The sequence below is a fragment of the Sciurus vulgaris genome (genome assembly GCF_902686455.1).
Source record: "Sciurus vulgaris genome assembly, chromosome: 12".
Lineage (NCBI taxonomy): Eukaryota > Metazoa > Chordata > Mammalia > Rodentia > Sciuridae > Sciurus > Sciurus vulgaris.
The window spans coordinates 72,861,620-72,879,512 of record NC_136473.1 but is presented as its reverse complement, the minus strand read 5'-3'; the positions used below and the strand labels follow the sequence as shown (position 1 = coordinate 72,879,512).

General features: G+C 49.1%; 1 protein-coding gene across 7 annotated transcripts in view; it reads right to left on the bottom strand.

Moving 5' to 3' along the window:
• Window positions 1–17,893, bottom strand: part of RD3 (RD3 regulator of GUCY2D) — a 29,706-nt gene that overhangs the window by 7,842 nt on the left and 3,971 nt on the right. The window contains exon 2 of one of the 7 annotated variants that reach the window (XM_079107619.1): window positions 4,765–5,020. The exons of 2 other annotated variants lie outside the window; for them this stretch is intronic. The gene's annotated coding sequence lies outside the window, so the exon portion shown is untranslated. Of the gene's footprint in view, window positions 1–4,764; window positions 5,021–10,873; window positions 10,987–14,703; window positions 14,968–17,893 lie in introns of those variants that run through there. 4 more of the 7 variants (XM_079107620.1, XM_079107622.1, XM_079107624.1 and 1 more) reach the window with 4 other exon arrangements.

Below are 17,893 nucleotides of genomic sequence, written 5' to 3'. Positions count from 1 at the left end.
CACAAGAATGGGAAGTTCTAGTATTATGATCTGTCAAAATGCACTCTACTGTCATATATAACTAAAAAGAACATAAAAAGAGTTGTCTTTAGAGGCGGGTAATGTGACAGGGGGCAGGGGCTGGTGGGGTGCACCCACCTGAGATCTGTGGGTGCTGAGCATCTCAGGCCCAGTGGTGGGGTCTCACTGGGAAGGGGATGAGAGTTTCTGAATTGTCTCCTCTACACCCTCCACACTCCCCAACTCCAGCCGGAGCTGAGGCTTTACAGAGACAGGTTTCTGCTGGAGCTATTTCTGTCCCGGTGCCAGCTGCTCCCCCAGGAGGCTCTCAGGCAGGTCTGAATAAGTTCTTATGAACAAAGGAGGGAGGGAGAGAGAGGGGAGGAAGAGAGAGCAGAGACAGAGAAGCAGGCAGGCTGACTCTCAGGTTCCAGAGATGGCTTCCTTTCCCCAGCCCACCTAGGACCTGTTCCATGGCTGAGACTGATGCCAGGATGTGTGTAGTCTGTGGACAGCAAGAGTGACCTGTCCTGGGACTTGGCACAATTTGGGTTTTTCCATCCCTTGCTCTGGATGAACCACCATGGCAGAACCAAACTCCTCTTTGTGAATTTCCAAGCCACCTCACTCTCTGGCTCACACTGGGCCTGTGGCAGTGCCTTGGGGACCTCAGAACCCTCCTGTGAGGATTGCCAGCTTCCCCACAGCCAGTCTACCTCCAATGTATGAACACTGAATCCTTCTTTGAAAACATTGGGGGAAACTTGAACATGAATTGGATGTTGAGGAATGACTGTTAATTGTCTTAAGTAGAAAAATGGTATTAAGGTTTAGAGGGAAACTAGGATGTGATGCCAGAGTTCATGGATGTCCACAGTATTCTACATTCAAATCATTCAGGCAGTGCTACATATATGTACACATAGAAATAGGGAAATTATGGCAAAATACAAACAATTGTCTTATGGAGGTTTTTATGGACTCTTATTATGCTATAGTCGCACATAGTCAAAATTTAAACATTGGGAAAATATCTAGCTCCACGCTGATTGTTCTCAGACACCTTTCCCCCTTCGTTCTGTCTGGTGGGCTTGCTTCCCCTCAGCACCTCTGCCCCTGTCTCTGTTCACTCACTGGTGTTGCTGGGGTTTTTCTCCAACAGGCTTGGTCATCAAAGCCATGGGCAGTGGATGTGCTGGGCAGTCTTGGGGTCTGGAGGTGGAAGCCCAGGCCTGAGTTCTTGACACTTTGGCCTCAGCAACATAGGGGCCAGTGTGTGCACTGTACCTGTCCCTGTGCTGGGTGCTGGGCCTCTGGTGAATGTGCATTCAAGGGAAAGAGGAAAACCAGCAGACCGGTGATCGCAATGCTCCTGGAGGGGACGACACCCCCATAGAGCAAAGCACTTCTGGGCTTCAGCAGGGCAATCACCCAAGGGCAGGCCCCAAAGCTCCTGCTGAGTGCTAACCATGTGACTTTGTTCAAATTCTTTACCTTCCTCATTTTTGAAATGGGGTTAATACAGCTGTGTGGCCCACTCGGCAGAGCACCTGCGAGACACGAGGAAAGTGTATGAAAACATTTGTAAACTGCAGTCCTGTTCAGTGACCGGCCTGTGCCCCACCCTCCCTTTGGTCCATTGCCCACCAGGTAAAACAGGCTGGTGGTGGGGAGGCCGTGTAGGCTTTGGCAGAGAAGGCTGAGTTCAGCTCCAACGCCCTTCCCCTCCCTGATGTATCTTGCCTGTGTCCAGGTCACCTTCATGGCTCTGAACCTCAGTGTCCCCATCTGTAGGAGGGGAAATAAGGGTACCTACTCAAGATACTGTGAAATCAGTCAGGTGAGGTCTGCATAAGCCTTCCAAGTCCCTGGGATTACAGGCACGTGCCACTATGCCTGGTCTAGATTTCATTATTTTACATGCTTTTTAACCAGCCAGAAGCTGGTCCACCCAAATCTGTGGTCATCATTGTTGCTTAGCACAGGGATTCTTACCCTTCGGTCCTGGGAGAATTCAGAGGTTACAAACTTGGATAGGGAAGAAAAAAAAAATTATCTTTGTTTCCACTAACTTTTAACTAAAATATAGTATTTCCTTGAAATACCAAGGTCACAGTAGTATCAGTGGCACCTGTGATCACAGACAAGATCACAGCTATGTTCCTGGCTCTTTAAAGTTGTTTTTCGTGAAACAGCACACATTCTTTTGCTACTTGAAGTCATGGTATCTATTAGATCTGCCATTAGATTTTTTTTTAGCTTATTTTTTTGGTACCAGGGATTGAACCCAGGGAGCACTAAACCTCTGAGCCACACCCCCAGTCCTTTTTATATTTTATTTTGAGACAGTTCCTCATTAAGTTGCTTAAGGCTTTGCTAAATTTCTGAGACTGGCTTTGGTCTTGAAATCCTCCTGCCTCAGCCTTCCAAGTCCCTGGGATTACAGGCACGTGCCACTGTGCCTGGTCTAGGTTTCATTATTTTACATGCTGTTAGAGAAGCATATATATCACTATGCCACAACTTGTTTTTTTTTTTAACTGTTTAAATAGCTACACTTTGACAGAGGTGGTTTCCTTTGCAAACCAGTGAAAGTCACTGAATTTACTTAGAAATATATATATATATTTTTTTGAGAATGTGTTCCCAGGCTTTGCTGATAGCCAAAGGGTCCCAGATGCACAGAGGATGCAAGCTTGACCCCAACTTCTCCAGCTCTGTCTTCTGTCCTGGCGTGGTAGGACCTGAGCCCTCATGTTCCTAGAGATAGCTCTGGGCAAGAGGATGACAAATTCAAAGTCAGCCTCAGCAACTTAGCAAAGCCCTAGGCAAGTTAGCGAGACCCTTTCTCAAATTAAAAAATTAAAAGATCTGGGGATGTAGCTCAGTGGTCAAGTACACCTGGGTTCAATCCCTGGTACAAAAAAGAGAGGGAGAGAGGGGGGGTGGGGAGAAAGAGAGACAAAGCTCTAGTAAGGAAGCCTTGGTTGACCTGGAGCAGGACAAGCCTCGCATGTCCGGTCTCTGCCCCTAGGTGTCGCTCTCTCACGTCCTTTATTAGGTTCTCTGCTCTCCCGCTGCTGCCTTTCCCGGTTAGTATACCTCCCAACCCCCTGTACTCTCTCTTAGCCTTCCCTTAAGCCTGTTTCTGAATATCCCTGAGGATAACCATTTTTCTATTGCTCACTGGAATACACGACTACCAGCTGCCGCCTGTTAGAGACACCAGGAAACCCATCCACCTGCCTCAAGGGCAAGAGTCATCTCTGGTCCTAGGTAGTTAGCAGTTGAGGAGGACCAGAGATGCTTGGTGACAAGACCAATATGCCCCCAAACCCTTGTCCCCCTGATGGAGTGGGGAGAGTGTCCGCAGCCTCCAGAGGGTTCCAAGGCCCTGCGCTAGTGCCTGGCCAACCACTGAAAGGTGTGTAGTCCTTGACCCAGGAATGCTGATTTCAGTCCAAAAAGAGCCCGCGTCCTGACTCTTCTCCCTCTGAAACTGGGCTCTATTAGCTGAGCTTCTGCAAGCCAGGATACAGGGCTACCCCTGTGACTCACAGGGCCCATAGACACCAAGCCACCTCACTGAGCAGGCAGGCTGGCTGTGGCTGAAGCTGGACCCAGGGTCTGGGCAGAAGCCCTGCGGTAGGTAGAGAGAGTGGGTACTCCTCTTTCTGGCTAATCTTCCTTCCAGTCTTGTTTTTGTCCAGGTCCAAGGCCAACTTCATAGATTGCAAATTGGCCTTATTTATCTTGGGTGTCACGGGATAAAAGAACCACCAAGTCAGATAGACTCAGCCTGGTTTGTGGGTCCTCTGCCCACCTGACAAGGACTTGCTCATCTTATAGTTCAACATCTCCCTCAGCCTGCCCCTCACTTCCCCCACTTAGGTGGCCTGGATCTCAGTAGCCATTGGAGTCGGGCAGGGTGCCTATCATGGCTCCGTCTATAACACACACGGTTCTCCCTGTTTCGGCTGTAGTTCTCTCTTCATCACCCAGCTATGACCTCTGCAAGGGCAAAAGCTGTGTCAACTGGGCGGGCACACTGTAGGTACTTGAGAAGATTCCTGAATCAATGAGTGGCAGTTGTTCTCATGCAGAGGCAGAGGTGCAACCAGGAGGGGCAACTGACCACAATTGGAGGGGCTGATCCCCAAGATACTGCCCTAATCCTAGGGTCACAGCCAGACTTTCCTTTCAAGCCCAGTCACCACCCTGCACTGATCTGTCTGGGCCCACACTCGGGATTCTTATCAGGGGTGCACAGGCTGCTTCATGGTCAAGGGGACTGAGGCTCACACATCACCCACACATCTTAGCCGTTGCTAAATCCCTTGACCTGACTCTGGGCCTGGGAATTATAGTTGCTAAAGTTGTGGTCTCAACCTGATGAGAGGATCTGTGATGTGGGTCTCGTCTTCCCTCTCCACAAAAGCAGAAGAGAGAATACTGGAACTGGCCTCTCCTGGAGAGGCTTGCTGATTCCTGACAGACAAAAGCTATGACTCCTTATGAGTTTATAAACAATGACCAGACCAGGGACCAAGAATACTGCACCAGTCCACTCATTTCCTGGAACTGATGGGGACTGAAGGGGCCTACCTGTAGCCATCTGGGCCAGGCTCCAGCCTGCTCTTTGGCTTCCAGCCTGCCACCCCCCAGAAGGCTGACCAGCCCAGCCTGGGCTTTCACTACTAAGGCTGTGGCTGTTCTCGGGCGTGAGTGGGGAAGCCACGGCCTTCTGGGGGAATTCCCTCTTACCAAGTTTCCAGAGGTTCTGTTGAAGTATAAGTTCGCAGCAGGGATCCTGCTTTCTGCTTCCAAGTCTGGGAGAAGAGAGTCTGGATCTTTTCAGGGAAAACCAGAAAGTCGCTCAGCCAGGGTGGCGGGCAGTGGTGGGCAGCGTGGCCTACATCCTCCCTGGTTCCCTCCTCTCATTCCTCTTCTGCTGCTGGCTGCCTTCTTCTGCTTTGTGCTTTCTGCCTTGTAGAAGTTTTTCCAGAGAAAACAGTACTTCCTGGAGGAGAGATGCAGCTGGGTTGGTGTTTGTGGAGTGTTGTGTGTGTCCCAGGAGGCTGGAGCCACTGCTCCCTGCTGAACTTGGAGGAGGGCCAGCTCCCAAGCTGCGGTTGCCGTGGAGACCTGCCTAAGCCTCTTTGCCTGTCACAGTATTATCTGATGAGGGAGCATCTGATCCGGTACAGATGCCTGAGAAGACCTGTGGAGAGGGCGCCTATGTCCAGATGGCGTTCTGGGCCCCTTCCTCCCCCGGCAGCATTCGGTGCAGCACAAGCTGGGGGAACAAGTCCATGCTCACGGGTCCCTCTGTGGAGCCCTTGGCCCACATGCTGTTGATAGATGCTTCCAGTTACCTGGTGGGTGATTCAAATGGAGGTCTCCTCTTTCTACCTACTTCCTCCAACAGGAGGGGTGATTCTGGTTCAGGGAATGGGCAGAGGGAGCCATGGAACATGAAGTATGGATTTTCATGGCACTTGAGGTCATGTTCAGGACCAGCAGGAGCATCCTGCTGCTGTCCACCTGCATCCTGCTCACATCCAGACCTCCTTCCTTTCTGCAATCAGGACACTGTGTCACTTACAGACTATTCTACAGGCTACAGATGGGCCAGTCTATACTGCATGGATGTGAGGTGACACTGAAACAGAGGCATGCTGCCCTGTGAGAATCACTGGGTACTGTAACGGACAGTATGGTGCATTATAATAGATCGTAGGTGATGCTGTACTGAGTACCAAGTGACAGAGTGACTTTTGGACCTACCCAGTTTTTATTGTGTTGAAAATGAAGCAGGAAACACAACCATGGTTGTGAAATGGTTGGTGACACTGGCTCAGATTGCCCACCTGCCTCCACATTTAGATTTTCATACCAGGTGGTCGGCTACTTTGTGCTTGTCCTGCGGCTGGTTCCATCTGTGTCCCCTCCTGCATCAGGCAAACAGGGGCCTTGAGTTTGGAGCTGCATCACACACTCCTCTTGATCATTTCACAGCAGGACTGTCTCAAAGACTGAGCGGATCACTGGGGGGCAGAAGATGCACATGTTTTGGGGAGCTGAGGATAACCTCCTCCAACCCATAATTCCTACATGGCCTCCAAGGTAGGCCCAACTAAGGCCAGAGAAATCTGAGTAAGGTGACAGGACCCCCGCCTCTGAGCACCCAACACTGTCCTGGTCCCTCCTTGAGGGTTCTGGCTCAGAGATCCAGGGCATTTTCACTCCGGGAGGAAGAGAGCAGAGGAATGAGAGGGCTCTGGCCTCCCTTTGGGAAGGTTGCTAGAAACATCAAGGTGTAGGGGCGAGCAGTGCAGTCACACACTCCTTTGTATAGTGTATTTTTCTAGAATCCCATTCTCTGCAAGCACAATGCCAGGAGCTGGTTGAGGCTGGGCGAGCCCATCTTCCTCTCCTCCCCACACTTCCCAGTCAAGCCTCCCTAAGTGCTGGGTCAGCCAAGATCAAGATGGACATCTGGCGGGTGGGTGGAGCAGGGACAGGATTAGGACTCAGAGCTAAAGCTGTACAACCTTGGGTCTACACTTGATATTCTGTGGATAATGAAAGCCATTCCATTGCTACAGCCATGCTTTTGTCTTAATACTTCTCCCTCAAACACACACGCACACACGCACGCACGCAATTAATGTGAGAGCACACCAGCCACTGTTCTGGGCCATCGGAGGGAGGATTGCCCCACCCACAGCAATGTATCAAAGCACGATGGTGGTTCAAGACTCCTGAGCCCATGACTCTGGGAACAGGTACACAAATAACAGAGTTCTAGCAGCCTCTACTCTAGGCACAGCCTGACCCTTTCCCACATTTTCAAAATGATGCCTATGACAAGGAGAAGAGGCCTTCCCTGCTCCACCTCCTCTGCTGTCTGCTGCCTTGATCCCTTGTGTGTGCTGACTGCTAATTTATTGTGGTTCGTTGGCCTGCGAGGGCTTTGTGATTAGCCTTGCAGAGTGAGCTCCTACTGGGCAGAGGAGGGGGCAAATGATTTTTTTTCCCTTTCATGAGGCATCAATAGAAGTTGCCGAAGTGCAGTTAGATATTCAGCGACCGTTCAAATGGAGAAGCACCAGAGGGGCCACAACATTGCCCCTTAGGTGGCATTTGATTACAAAATTGGAGATGTGGAATTATGAAGCCATTGGAAGATTGGACAAGATCCCTGGCTGTGTGTGTGTCAGGGGATACTTTTCCTGTTTTCTCTTTTTTCTGGCATCTTTCCAGGTTACAGGGACCATTTCATACCATTTCTAACTCCTCAGTCATGCATGGGGTTTTCAGAATCCTGTTTAAGATCCATGTAGCTCAAATCCCAAAAGAGACTGAATGAAACTGACAGAATATTCATAGGTCCAGAGCAGACTTGCAGTTTCCTGTTTCTCTTCTCTCAGTTCTCTTTCTATTCTTGGGGCCATATTTCTTTTCCAGATGTTTGGACTGAATATTTGTCCCTCCAAAATTCATGTTGAAATTCAGACCTCAAAGGGAAGTTTTCAGAAAATGGTGCCGTTGGGAGGTGATAAGGTCCTGAGGGTGGAGCTCTCATGGATGAGATCAGTGCCCCCATAAAAGAAGCCCTCAAGATCCCTCACACCTTCCACCCCTTCAGGACAGCAAGAAAGACACTGCCCATGAATCAGAAAGCAGGACCTCAGCAAATGCCAAATCTGCTGTGCCTTGATCTTGCACTTGCATGCCTCCAGAGCTATGCCTTGATCTTGGACTTGCATGCCTCCAGAGCTGAGGAAACAAGTCTTTATGGTTCATTAGCCACCAGTTCACAGTACTTTGCTATAGCGACCTGAATGGGCTAAGACACCAGGTAGAGGGGCACTGAGTCTGATTGTAAGAAAAAATGAGAATGTATATTCCTCCCAGCCTTCCTTCCCCTTTCCCTCTTCAGGGTTAAAAGGTGTGGGGAGGGGGGAGAAAAATACATAGAATTATATGGAGAGAGAGAAAAAAAAAACTAAGGGAACTTTCTAAAGCATGACTACCAGGAATAATGAGAATCAGCTCTTTCCCGAGCATCTGATTCAGCATTCCTACAGAAAGGGAGCCCTTCAAGAGCAAGGAGTCCAGGCCCCGGCACATGGTGGAAACAAAACAATTTAGAAAAGGTGGTAACGGAAGCACCTGGTTTTGGTCCTGGTTTTAGGAAACATACAACTTGCTCCCTGCTCTTGTGACCCTGAGATCTGAGAGTTGCATGGTCACAGGCCCAAGGACCTGAGGAAAACAGATGCAAACCAGGCAGGAGTGGACTGTGCAGAGCTGAGGTCACTTCCGCATCCAGGGGAGGGGGCAAAGGCGTGGGACCATTAAAGGACGATGGGAGAGCCTGGGTGCTCCACACCTCGGTCCACACCTCCACCTTAGGCACTGGAGGCCTAAGACAGGCCCAGGAATGCTTCTGAGAAGAAGCAAAAGAAGTGGAAGTGGAAGGAGAGAGGGAACTGGGCATGTGCTGTTGCATTGAAGAAGAGAAAAGCTGAAGGGAAAGAGGCTGGACATAAGCCCCTTGGGGAGATTCTGTTATGAGATCATGGGGTTCAAAGAGGGAAAGAGATAATATCCATGAAAGATATGGTGGAAGGTGTGACCATGTGGGATCAAACAAATGATCACAGGCAGACCTGAAGCTCACCTGTGGATCTCAATGGGTTCTGAGAGCAATGCTCAAAGCACGTCAGTGAGTCTGGAGCAATGACAGCAGCCCAGTACTTAGTAAATTGCCTGGCTGCTGGGAGGCCACTGGGACTTGGCATGGAGAAGGACAAAGAGGGTGGAATTGTTTGGCAAGTCTGGGCTGATGGTGTGAGACGTGAGAGCCAGGATGCGGAGGAGACTGGAAGAGAGGAGACAGGCTCGTCTTTGGCTGCACAGAGGTGGAGACTCTGAGTCCCAGGGGGGGAGGTCCGGGCACCGGCTCTATATGCAGAAGGAAGGGTTCAGCTATGGTACAGACCTGGAGGTCATAGGGTGGAGGTGGAAGCTCAACCATGAGCACAGGGCAGAAAACTCAGCTCACACAGGATCAGAAGGGAAGAGAGACTGGGATGGACTCAAGGGGCTGAGAACCAGCAAGGAAGACCCTCATACCACGGCCTTATCCTGGCTGCATTCCTGCCAAAATTTGGCTGAAGCAAGGAGAACTAAGCATTCTCTGCTAATGTGTCTCCGTGTGCCCTGGTAGAATTCTAGACTACATCAAACAGGGAATATGTGAGCATTTAGAGAAGGGCATGGAGATCCTGTGGCATTAGCTGTTGTTTGTTGACTGAAGCTCAAGGCCAACACTACCACCCAGTATCAGAGACAAGAAAGGGTGGGTGAGGATGGCAGTGATGCCTCTGTGCCCTTGTCACATCCCCTTGGCCCGTCTCTGTTTTCAGGCCAGGTCTGGTGGGCAATTCTGTTTGAACTTAGAGGCTCCTTTAATTAATAACATCCCAACTTAAGGTCATGGCCACCTTTCCACTTTCGGCTTTCTGAAGCCAAGGAAACCCATGTGCAAGAATAGTCCTGAAGTGTGGGGCAGTTCATATTACTGGGGACACTGTTGACTGGGAGATAGAAGCCAGCAGATAAATGTTCCATGCTCCCATTCATCAAATGGACAGTTCTGCAAGGCATGATTTACAATTCGCAAGAAGTCCCCATGGAATCTTACTCTGTTGCTGTATTGCTCTCAGCAATAACCCTGATAACACACGGTATTAGTCAACCTTCTGTTGCTGTGACAAACATCTGAGACAATCAATTTATAAAGAGAAAAATATTACACTGGCTCACAGTTTGGGAGGTTTTAGTCCATTGTTGGTGGGGACCCATTGCTTTAGGCCTCTGGTGGGTTGGGGACAGCTCATCATGGTGGGAGTATGTGACTGGATGAAGCTTTCATGTCACACCTGAAATGCAACAGAAAAATAGAGGAAGAGACTGGGGTCCTTTGTAGGCACACCCCAATGACCTAAAACCTCTCATTAGGCCCTACCTCTTAAAGGTTCTACCACTTCTCAATATGTCAAAGTTCTGGGGACCAGCCTTTAACACAGGACTCTTTAAGGGACATTCCAAATAGAATTATGGCATGCGCCCTGATGCTGGCTTTCCCCTCTTCATGCCTCACTGTTCTTGTGCCCTTGCTCCTGCTTCCTGGATCACCTCCAAAGTCTAGAGTGTCCTGGCTCCAGTTCTGCTGCTGATAAAGTCAAAGAGGAAAAGCCAATGTGTACCAGTGGGCTGTGACATCCTGTGCCACTAAGAGGCCAAGTAGAATGAGGTCCAGGAAGAGCCATTAGCAACAGGGAGGTGGTACAGGTCGCTGGGCCCTGCCACGGAAACCGGGGGATGGAACCAGTGCCCCCAGGGCTGCTGCCCAGCACCCAGAGTTCTCGCTCTGTGTGAACCTTGGCATCTCCCTCACTTTCAGGAAGCATTCCTAAGCCAGAATTCACGCAAAGTGTCGTAGAGAGGCTAAAGAGGGAGGTTGTCCCTGTCCTGCACAGCACGCCCTGCCAGTTCCCCTCAGACGGTGACTCTCCCCTCAGGGCTCCCTGCAGGCCCCACCAGGTCTCCCCCTTTCTTTGATACCTGCACCCTTGCCCTTGCTGGCTGCTGCCTCCCGTCTCCTGGGATCCCCTCCTCCACATGCAACGACCTCTCAGCACCCACTTCCTAGAGGCTGGGTTCACACATCAGTGATGCTGGGTTCACACATAGTGATGCTGAGAACAAGCCACAGTGGGGAGGCCCAACCCCCCAGTGGCCCTGTCCCACATCAGCAGTCTGTCCCCGCTCAGAGCAGCTTCTTATGGAGAAGACATACCAAAGTCAAGGATGTGGCTGGTCTGATAGAAATTCTCCCCCAAGTCAGAATGGATGCCTTGCTGTTGGCAGGAGCAGGGACGGAGCGACTCTGTCTGCAGCCTCTCCTCCAGCAGTCCTCTGATGGACGCATACGAGGCTAGAACTTCTACCCCAGGAATCCTAAGTGCATTTATTTCTTCAGCAAAGATTAATGAGACATGAACTTTGTGCCAGCCCCATGGCCCAGGACCCAGGGTGGAAGTGGAGAAGGCAGAGCTACCTCCACCCTGGCAGGGCTTCCAGCCCCAAGGAAGGGTACCGCCCAGGCAGAGCACTGCATAGTGCTCTAGAGGCTGTCTGGAGAGCAGCCCCAGCCCACGCACATTCTCTTGTCCCTGGGCTGCTCAAATGAGGATCCAGAACCACAGAGAGCAGGAGGCTTGGCTATTTTATTCCACACCTGGTGATATCATGGGTTCAGAAAGGGCTAGCAACTTCATTAAATAGCATAGCGAGTAACAAAGCCAGGACGGTAACCTTTGCTCCTCTGCCAAACCACTGCCCTGCTCACTGCTGCCTTTATGGCACCAAGTCAGACAGAAGCCCCGGGCACATCACCGTAAGCCTCAGTCATGAGCAACAAATAAATCTGATTTTCTGTAACAAGAATAAGCTCATTTACCTGGAGGAGGTGAGGTGTGTGTGTGTGTGTGTGTGTGTGTGTGTGTGTGTGTGTGTGTGTGTTTGCATGGGATGGGGAGGAATTCCAGGTCACTCTCTCTTATTGTTCTGGAAGCTTCTTAAAAGAGAAAGCCTTCCAGCAATCTTCCAAATGCTAGCTGCTCTTGCTGGGAACAAGGAGGGACCCCAGGAACAGAGGATCCCAGGGACCTGTGTCCTGAGGCTGAGGGAGGAGCCAGGATTTCTGGCACCACTTCGCTGAGGTGGGGGACCTGCCGTGTATAAAGGCCGCAGTCTGCTGGAAGTTGCCAGAAACAGCAGCAGGCTCTCCAGGGTTTATTCACCATACCCTTGGCTCTTTTCCTGGAAGGTAAACCAAAGGCAGCGTCACTTCTTCCCTCCTGCCAGCCAGACGGCCAAGGAGAAAGAACAGAACCACCACAAGAAAAGCAGAGAGGTCTGCACCCCAGGGATGAGGCACCAACTTGCTTCTCTGTGGGGCAAGAAGTCCCTGTTTTGCTTCCGGGCGGGAGCCTTGTGGCTACTACCAGATGCCACGAATCCCTGGAAATCTCGTAGAGAGGAAACTGGAAACAAATTGGAAAGATAAGATTCAGAAACACACTCTGAGAACATACCAAGAGCGATCAACCACAGAGGAGTCACTTGAAAATTAGGATCCATCCTGCTAGCTGCAGTGACATAGTCCTATAATCCCAGCCGCTGGAGAGGCTAAGATAGGAGGATCACAAGTTTGAGGCCAAACTTAGAGAGACCATGTCTCAAAATAAAAAAAATTTTAAAAGGGCTGGAGAGGTAACTCAGTCAGTGGTAACGCACTTGCCTAGCATGCATGAAGCCCTGGGTTTTATCTCCCCCAAATTACAATACATCCACATTCCAGACCACCCAGCTATAAGACAGTTATGACAAAACTTCTCTAACTTCCCAACCTGTGAAAACCAGCAGAGGCACCAGAGCAGACCCACCGTGGGTGCAGATGCACAGAGGTGATGTGCGCAGAGGAATGAAAGTTTGTGTGGCTGGAATGAACGTATTCCCTGGATGAAGAAAGTGATCGCACAGCCGCGGGAATTCTCAAAATATTCACACGGCTGCAGCATTACCTTTCTTAAAACCAGAGTATAAAAAAAAAACAGACACTAAAAAAAGAAAGAAGACAAAGGACTCTGCAAGGAAAAAAGTGTGTTCAGTTACTTTCTAGATGACAGCATTGCCTTTCCTTGAGTTTGCCTATTTTCCTGGGGAACATCCCTTAGGGAAAGTGTGACCACCAACTATGCGATCTCCACTTCCCTGGACAAGGGAAAGCTGTATGTGACCATAGTTACAGAACTTGACCCCTCTGCTTTATGACTTTGCAAAAGAAGTATTGAACATGGAAATTCAACCTCGTACTTCACTGGACCAGTCTTTGTGCCCAAAGGGGAAAATGAGCTGCAGTCAGTCATCTTGCACGTGCACGGCACCTGGCAACGTACAAAGCACTTTCACGCCCTTCGTTTCATTTTATTGATAAACACAGATCTTCTCTCATCAGAGACCAGTGAGGAGGGCAGGGCAGATCCTGTGGCGCTGGGGCTATAAAGAATGAATCCTGGGCGCATGGCCCCTGCCCAGTCCTGATCACCCACGGAGTTCAGGAGCCTCAGTAACAGTTGGTGTCTGTGGTGAGTTGCAGAGACGTTCTCGGGCTTCTGGGAGCCTGGCATAGAGGCCAGGGGCCTTCCAGAGAAAAAGAGGGAGCTCTTCAAAGACCCACCTCTCTGGGTTCAAATCCGGATTTGGCATTTGTTGGCTGTGTGATCCCAGCTTTGTGTCCCAACTTCTCTGAGCTCAGCTAAAATTGGAGATAAGAAACCTTTCTTGCAGGGTGGTGGTGATGATTAAAAGTGATAGATCTCCAAAGCATCTTGTCTGGTGCCCTGCTCTGGACACCTCTCAATAAATAGCATCTAGTCCCAGATTCAGGTGTTCCCAGAGTCAGTGCCCCTGAGTGACCGCACTGGCACGTTTGGGGCTGAGCCCATGGCCTCAGTCCCCTTAGTTCTCTCTAGTAAAAGCACGGAGGTTTCCTCCTGGGGGGGCAGCAGGGAAGTGGATCAGCTCCGCCAGTCCTCTCTCCGCCCTGACCAGACTCCGCCCAGGCCCCTGGAACACTAAGATGCTGCTGCAAATGAGCCAGGCTGCTGGCTGTGGAGAGGGGCTCAACCAGGACCTAGACTAATGGATATGGAGAAAAAGAAATTCCCAAAGTAAGGAGGCCTGAGAAAAAGAAAAGGGAGTGAAAATGAAGGCCAAGCACTGACAGCTCTCATCTCCCAAGACGAATGTCCTCCAGGTGTCGGCTGCAGGCAGAGAGGAGGGTCATCATCCTCAAAGGAAACGGTCTCCAGGAGGCGCTATCTCCTCCAGAGCAAATCCTCTTCAGACCCTTCCCACAGACCTTGACCAAAAAAGCTCACATTCCTGAGTGTCCCAGCAAACTGACACGAGTTCACTAGACCACCCCTCAGAATAACCTGTATAAACCCCGTCCCTTTCTTTGTTCAGTGGCTCATTTCCCCCCAGGAGAGTGGGTCCACGGGCACCATTTCGTCCCCCTGAATAAAGAGCCGAGCCTCTGATGGGATGGGAGGAAAGGGGCCTGCCGCACACTGGGCCCTCGGCACCACCAGTGACGTCGTCAGCCATTTAATTAATTCCCACGGCAACCCCATGATCATATCCTTAGCATTCTCATTTTGTCAATGAAAAACTGAGGCTTGGGAATAATTGCTGAAAGCTTTGGTGCTAAAATCAGCAGGTCCTAAAGGCCAGGCCCTTCACATTACTCAAGGGACCCTAAGCAATCAACTTGACTCTGGTGATACCTATTCAGAGAACCTCCCAGGACTGAAGGAAGGGAGGAAGGAAGGAGCCTGGTTTTACAAAGCCAGGGCCCCATTCCCACCCCATTTGAGAAATGGATCTATTCTTTGGCATGCACCCTGCCACCACCCACCTGCTGACCTGGAGCCTGATGCCATAGAACTTCCCTCTAGGCTGCCCTCCTCAACCAAGGAATGGATGCTGGCGGACAGCCCAGGGCTCCTATTGGGGCAATTGTAGAGCTCGGAATTCCCTGTTGACCCCCGAGACTCTCACCTGTTTATGCAGTAGTCGGGCTCCACAGAGGCACACCTGAGGGTGTCCAGAGGGGCTGCTCAGAAAGCTCAGCTGTGCTCCTCCTGCCCCGCCTTCAGTCCCCAGGGCCACACCTTAGCTGGTAAACATGGCAACCAGAGTCACCTGCCCTCATTACCTGGCCTCATTTCCCACTCAATTATCTCTCCTTCTGCTTTTGAGTTTCTCTACTGGTGATTCTAACAACTTTAAATGACATATCTGACTCTCAGCTTCTACCATATACCTTGGTCCATTCCCCCTGGTTTCCTACAAAATGGCAGCATCTGGGATGGATGAGGACATTTACTCCCCTCCCCTCCCCTCCCCTCCCCTCCCCTCCAACTTTCTTCCTCCTATGTCCTCCTTTATAACCAGACTGGTAACCATTTACATCCATTCTGGAAACCTAATCAAATCCTTTGTGTTTTGAAGCCACACAAGCCTCTTGCCTTGCAGTGAATCTCTAATAAGATTGACCGCAGGGTCATGCTTCTTCACTAAGTGTGGGCTGGGTCACTAGGAGACTAATCCCTGTAACCAGTTTGAATCCTCTCTTTGTTCTATGAACATGCAGCTAAGTGCCGCAATTTACATTTGATTTATGCATCAAACATGCTGTCTCTCACACACATCTAAGTACTTAAAATGTAGGCAAATGAGCATTAATCTCTTTAAGCCTGTAACAGCCTATGAAATGCATGTTGTTACAATCTCCATTTTATACATGGGAAAACTTCAGTATGGAATAAATAACTGGTCCAGGGGCTCACATATCAGTGGCAGAGTCTTGGATGTGCTTTGAAGCAAGTTGGTCTTGTTCCACTATTGGTCTTAGTAGCCATTAAGTCATTCTGCACTGAGTTTCCTTCTTGGGGTTGATCAGAGTCCATATTTATATTACCAAATTAACCCAGGCTGTTGAGACAAAAGCGATGAAGCTCAAATGCATAACACTTGCCCTACCATAGCCAGGCGTGGTGGCACACACCTGTAATCCCAGCAGCTTGGAAGCCTGAGGCAGGAAGATTGTGAGTTCAGAGCCAGCCTCAGCAACTTAGTGATACCATAAGAAACTTAGCAAGATCCTGTCTCAAAATAAAATATAAAAAGGGCTGGGAATGTATCTCAGTGGTTAAGCACTCTGGGTTCAATCCCTAGTACCAAAAAAGAAAGAAAGAAAAAGAAAAAAATTCCCTTAACTTGCCAAACCCCACCAATCCCATACACCTGGACCACAATAATTATCTGTTGTCTTTTAAAACACTTTTCTCAAACCTATATGAATATATAAAAACATGTTGGAATTTTCCTGTGCAAGTATTTTTTAGTTTGTCAAAAATGGGGTCATACCCTTGACATTTTTCTGCAAATTTCAAAATTCACAGAACAGATGAACACAAACAGATCAAATTGATTCCGTTGCATTCAAATTTGCATAAGCATACACATGAGGGATGAACTAGACCTTATGTAACAACTTCCTGATTGTTTCAGATATCCTGGTTTTTGCAGAGGAGCCTCCCTCTGGATGTGTCGGCCTGCTCTCTCTTTTAAGGTATTTTGTTTGCAGTAGGTTTTGGGGAAGTTTTCATTTTGTTTCCTGCTTGGAGTTCATAGAACTTCTTGGAGCTGTACACCTCATATAATTTTCCCTCATATTTGGAACATATTATATACCATTATTTCTTAAAATATTTTTGTGACCCACCCCGCTCCTTTTTTCCTTCAGAGACATCAATTGCACACAGGGTTGGTGATGTGATGTTTTCCAAATAGATTGGTGAGTTTCTTCACTTTTGTTATTTGTTTGATTTTTTTTTTTTTTTTCTCTTTCTTGGGGTATAGTAGACATACAGCAAAAGGCTCCTGCTTAAAGTACACAACTGGACACCCCCATAACCTCTCCCTGCAACTTGCCCTGATACTCTCTCCCCTCCACATGTTACCCAGCAAACAGTGACACGCTTTCTGGAACAGTAGATTACTTTGCATTCTCTGAAATCATGCACAAATGATGATTGTCAAATTCACACAGACATCTCAAAATATGAATTTTTAGGATCTGGCTTCTTTCAATCAGAATAATTATTATGAGATTTATCCATGTTGAAGCATGTGTTGGTAGTTCATCAGTACTTATAAGTTTTCTAGTATTCTCTTGGATACATACACATTTTATTCCTTTACCTTTGATGGACATCTGAGATGCTTCTAATGTTTGACTATGAAGCTGTTATGAACACCCATGTACAAATTTTGTGTGGATTTGCTTTCACTGGGTTTGGGCAGATACTTAGAAATGGAATGGCTGAATCATATAGTGGAAGTGTATTTAACTTTTTAATAGACTGCAAAAACTGTTTTCCAAAGTGGTTATAAAACCAAGCATTGAGACTGCATCTTGAACCCAACTCCCTATTTAACTTCCTCTGACCCTTGTCATCCAAAATAATTGGGACGAATCAGAAAATGAATCCAATGTAAAGGAAATAGACAGAAGTCCATTTTCTGTTTTTTTTTTTTTGGGGGGGGGGGAGGGTCAAAGGGGGGTTGACAGGCCAGAGTAGGGTAAATAGAAAAAAATTTTTTTAAGTTTCCCAATGAATAGATGAGGAAACTGAGATGTATCAATGGGGCTTAATTAAGGTTAACTATCTGGTAAAAACTAGGAGGATTCAAGCCTTGCTCAATGCACAAGACTTCTGCATTGCATACCTACTGATCCGCCCCATGCCCGGGACAGTCCCCACAGTGCCTGGGCTCCTGCAATCAACCTCTCGGTCAGTGGGCTGGACAAGGAGTCGGGAGCTGGCCAAGTTTCAGAATGGGGACTGGAGAAACAAGGCCATCTATCTAAAAGGCAGGGCGGAGCCTCCCTAACCACACCATGCCTCCTCCGACAGTTCCAGGGAGTTCAGAGCCGCCCTGGTGGGAAGCGGGTGAGCGATCTTGACCAGTGACCCCTCACTGGCAGGCAGGATGTCCCTGGGAACACTGCAGTGCCCAAGGACCAGCGTTGGAGCCAGACTCCACCTCATCACATGCCTCTCAGGGACATTATAGGGACAGAGGAAACATATTTTGTCCCTATGGGTCCCAGGATCATCTTTGCCTGATCTGGGGAGGGGACAATGGGGGAGAGTGTAGGTTGTTGAACACTCTAAATACA